A 5,036-nucleotide genomic window follows, 5' to 3' on the forward strand; every position below is an offset into this window, starting at 1 on the left:
ACACAGGAGGGCGTTTGTTAGTTAGTGAACAAATTCAAATATTTTTTCATATCTCACAGTTTTTGTGATCCTAATGTGAAATTATTGTCTTCCGTAAGTACAAATTTATTGATTTTGCTCAATTATGTAGTGCTTCTTTATGTTTTTTTTTTTGATTTTTGCTCGAAACTATAATTTTAAATAAATGTATGATACAACAAAATTACGTTGGCCAACTTGTTCTTAGAACAAATTTTTGATACAATTTTGTTTTTTTATTTAGTTGTATGCTTGAAAATGATCTCAAATTATATGTTGTTTAAAAGCATAATGCATGATAAAATGATTAATTGTATTACAAATCTACAAATAATTTTTTAATCCTCTGGATTGAAATTTTGTCGTATTAACAATAATTGACAAAATTTAAAATTACTTTAATTATTCTTGCTTTATTTTACATATACAACCAAAATGTTAGTTCCCGATGATGAATACATATTTATTCAAAAGCTTGAAAAACATATTCAAAGTTGTAAGGTATTAAGGTCATAGGTTAATAGAAAAATTGACGTAGGAAATAATATTACAATTATTGTCAAATTATGTTGGCGCCGCTGCGGTCGCCATCTTGCCATTACCATTTGTTGTCATTTGATTTGGTTTTTGAGCAATTTTTCAATTAAGTATAGTATTATTTTGTTATTATTCTTTGTTTGATGGATAATTATACTGAAGCATCATTTAATTATGTATTCTTTTGGAACTAACAACTAAAATGCCTATAACAGCAGGTAAGAATTCAATATTTTGGAGCTATTTTTGGAATTAGGGATTTTTATAGGGCTATAACAATAACTCTGTTGTATTTATGACTTATAACTATAATTTTAATTCTTGTATTATTCATCTATAACACTAAATTCGGAGTAGTACATGTAAATCATATTTTTCATATCTATGTAAACATAAGTTGATTATATTTTCATGATATTTTAACGGGAAGCAATAGCAATGCTGAAAATCAGACTAATAAGATATTTTTTATATGGGAAAGATTTGCATTCAAAACATATCTACAAATTTGTCATTATTATTTAATAGAATATAAAATAAAAGACGTTGACCGGGGCAGTTGCAACAATAAATTTACCAAGTATTATATAAATTATTTAATTAAATTCAAATTAGGATAACGATCATTCTGTATGTTAAAGTTTATTCTGGAACTGCACATCTAAAGGACCTAGAGCAACTGTTTCAGGCAAATTAAAGTTATCGTCAAGTTATGGAAGACACTCCAATGTTACCATCGATGAACATGAAGTCTAGGAAGTCTCGGCTGGATCCATCTTGAATTGCATTTGAAAACAAATATGAAACTTGAGCTGACAACTCTGAAATTGACAAAAGGTGAGTATGTATCTGAATGTCTCAAGTTTCATCTATATATAACTTTTCTTATTTATTCAATGTTTCATTGAACTTTGAAAAATTCTTTTTGTATATTCATATATTTGGCAATTGTTTTATGATAGTTAGAATAATAAATATCCATGTATTTGGTACAAATGAAAACAGAACTAGATTCATTATATTTTTTTTTTGAAAATGCTTAAATCAAATATGTATTCTAGATTTGCTTTTCTATTAATAAATTTCTTATGCAGTTTTATTATATTTCAACTGCTATCATGAATAGTTTTGAACTCTTAAAAGTTGATCAATAATTTTAGATTTGAAGAGTATGAAAGTGTTATCAAAGATATGGATGGAAAGGGTCAATTTCATTACTTTTCAATATCTTGATGTTTGTTTTGTTGAAAATATAAAAAAACTATTAAAAATGAATACATCAAACCAAATGACATTTATGTTAGTTGGTATATCATTTTAATATAGAATAAAAGTTCCAAAATAAAAAGAAGTGTACATATATTAATTGTATTTATTTAACCCCCATATTCATTTTTAATTCTGAAAAACAAAAATTATTTGATTTTTTTTTATTAAATCTTTAGCTTTTAACTTGAAATTGAATGGATCATTTCAAATTTTTGTCTGTTGTCTTTGTATTCGAATCTCGTTTGTTTCAATTGGCATTGTATTTCAAATTTTTAATATTTTTTTAGTATTATCAGATATTCCATTTAAATAGTTTTATTTTTATAAACTTCCAAAACGGACAAGTGAGTCATCTGATGAGCAATAGCGAAAATCATAAAGCAATGTAAACGGATATTGAATATTTCTGTGTACGTTAAAAGTTTTTTTTTATTACTTTATACGAGATATGTAGATGATACTCCATACACATTTTCGCTATCGATTTTTAGCGATAGCGGCGTCATCTCTGTACGGAAGCGTTTACTGACCTTATTTCAATATTAATTTCATACGTCGCGACCCTTAGCTTTTTTGTCCCTAACAAAAATACTGTATGAAGATGGCGTCTGTTATTTTCGTCTAGATCAAAGTAGTATCGCAATGTGTAAACATATTTTTTTTTTAATTAGAAAAACAAATAGAACATCAAAAACCGAAGAACATACTCCTCGAACGATAGAAAGAGGTCGAACATCCAATAAAGCCATCTCTTATTCAATAGGTCGATATCGAAAAAGTTTGTTCAGAAAAATACTAGATGTCACTGACGCCCATATTTTGAAAATATCTCGAACGAGCGAAAAATGAAATTTTTAAAAGTTAAGAGTTACGTTTTTTGAAATATGGACAAGTTTATATGAAAACCGTTAATAAATAAAATAACATTCTGTAGCATATATTGTACGTAAGGAAAATAAATTTACCTAACTGACTTTCTTAATAAAATTTTCTATTTTGTATATAGGGTGATTGGAAACTCGAAACTCTTTTTTTATTTCTGTGTTCAAATGTATCATATTGTATTATCAAGTGCTTTATAACATCTATTAGTTTAAAAATTAATTTTTGTTATAAAATACAGGGTGTAGGGTATTTAAAAATAGAAAGAAAATTAAAGACCGGATCTTTCTTCGTCCACCGTGTATATAGGAGACTGATTTCACTGTAATATACAAGTTGTTAATCATGGCTATTTTTATATTATTAAATTTTAATAACATTTTTGAAATCTCTCAAAATTACTCAAATACCGAACGTTGTCGTGAGATTGGTACACTCTGTATAACATCTATAGTATGCGAGAAAATAAGAATTAATAACTAGGTGTTATAGATGTTAAGATCGTATACTATGTTTCTCTATTTTGGATCATCACGTTCCGTCATCTTAAGAACACCTACAAATAAAAACAAATCGATAAAAACCACTTTCAAAATAAAGTATTAGTTAACTTGAACGTACTAGAAAGATCTTGACACATCGGCAATTCGTTAGACTCATTAGGAATGAAAGCGTCTTCAATATCAAGTGTAACCTCATGGATATTTGGTTTAAGCACAACTAGTGAAGAAAACTCTGTTACCAATGAATAATTCATAGCTATTTCAGTGGCAAATAGAAGAGCGAATTGTTATTTGTTTTCTTGTACTCTTCTGCAAGTTGTTTCACTGTTAAATACGCCCAAACCTTTTTCTAATCTGGCAACGGGGACGCCGATTTTCGCCTCGAGTTCTTTTTGACCTTGTTTTGCTGTTGCCTTTTTGTTATAAAAATGACAAGAAAATATTTTGTCTACGATTTCGCTAGAATTTTGCACGGGGGACGGTATTTTTATATGAGGATCCCAGAAAAGCTATCAGTTTCTCCAAAAATAATTATTAAAGGGGGAAAACTGGATTTTCACGAAAACCGTTGCTCAAATTCGAAAACTAATGTGATTTTCGGATGTGACTAAATAGCTGTTGCTAAAAATATCAAATTTGGATATAATTGATTTAGTCTCACCCTTAAGAAGAGGCAACCAATCATACACTATGTTTAGAACTGGATGTCGAATAACACGAAACTTCGCTCGGTAGACGGCGATAAAATCGTAAAATCATAGAGTAAGTAAAAGGATTGAGGTTTCATGTAAAAAAAAATTTATCTATGCGAGTCGTATAACGGGTTGCAGATGTGACAGGCTCTACAAAACACGTGCGTCCTCTGTGCCAGAATGTCCGAACCACATTTTGAATTCCACACAGTTCTCACTGTATAGTAGAGAGGAAAGTTTGTGTCTTGTCAGGCAGATGGCGATGGGTGCATCAAGAGAAGAAAATTGGATTTTCACATCTCCATGAGAAAATACATGTAACTGCTGTAGCTGTTGAGTCATAGGTGGCGCTAGTGATATCTCTAAGGCGCCGCCATTTTTTCTCCAGAATTAATTAAATTTAGTTGGGCTCCCGAGTCATAAGTGGCGATACCAACTCCAGCAAGATGTCGCCATATTTTCCCAAATCTTTAAATGACAAGTTCAGCTTCTAAGCGATAGGTGGTTGTTTTTAGTGCGATCCTCCATATTTCGTCCAAAATTCATTTTCGCATTAATTTATCGCAAGCAGCTATTTATCGTCCTTATCTAACCTTTTCCTTTCCTTTATATAAAAATAAGACTTATTGCATCTCAATATTTTAAATTATATTTTATAATGTATAATAACACTGGCCGACAGGATTTCCGAAGCACAGCCGATACTTTTATTTTTAAAATGTAAATACCCGTCCAATAATAGAAAAAATATTTATTAAGCCCTAACGTGTACGGCCTTTCAATAGCTTAATTATCCCTATTGAAATTAGCTAGCAGATAAGTAATTTTATGAAGGGGCGGTTAAAATCGGTGAATATTATGGTGGAAACAATACCTGAACTGTATTATTCAGAATAATAAACACTAAAAATTAGTATTCTGTTGAATTTCATAGTGAGTGGTTCTTTGTTCATAGTGCAAAAAGTGATTATAAAGACGAAAATTTCGGGTCAAACGCGCCGTAGTTGCAAAACTACTCCTGACAAATTTTGCTATATTTGTGGAGAATTTATGGTGACATCGCAAGATGGGCCATTTTCCGAAAATGTGAAAAAAACCTATTTCAAAATATTTTGGAACGAAGACAAGCAGTGGG

General features: G+C 29.8%; 1 long non-coding RNA gene across 3 annotated transcripts; it reads left to right on the forward strand.

Annotated features, from left to right (window-relative positions):
- The first annotated feature begins 260 nt into the window (after positions 1-260).
- LOC130894301 (uncharacterized) lies at positions 261-3,053 on the forward strand. Of its 3 annotated transcripts, none has more exons than XR_009059316.1 (3): positions 261-773; positions 1,197-1,392; positions 2,496-3,053. It is a non-coding gene; the product is annotated as an uncharacterized LOC130894301 (long non-coding RNA). The 3 variants fall into 3 exon arrangements; XR_009059314.1 differs by lacking the exon at positions 2,496-3,053 and adding an exon at positions 1,716-1,915 and having other exon boundaries at positions 595-773; XR_009059315.1 differs by lacking the exon at positions 2,496-3,053 and having other exon boundaries at positions 574-773; positions 1,197-1,915.
- The last annotated feature ends 1,983 nt before the right edge of the window (positions 3,054-5,036 follow it).

This window comes from Diorhabda carinulata, chromosome 5 (genome assembly GCF_026250575.1).
Source record: "Diorhabda carinulata isolate Delta chromosome 5, icDioCari1.1, whole genome shotgun sequence".
Classification (NCBI taxonomy): domain Eukaryota; kingdom Metazoa; phylum Arthropoda; class Insecta; order Coleoptera; family Chrysomelidae; genus Diorhabda; species Diorhabda carinulata.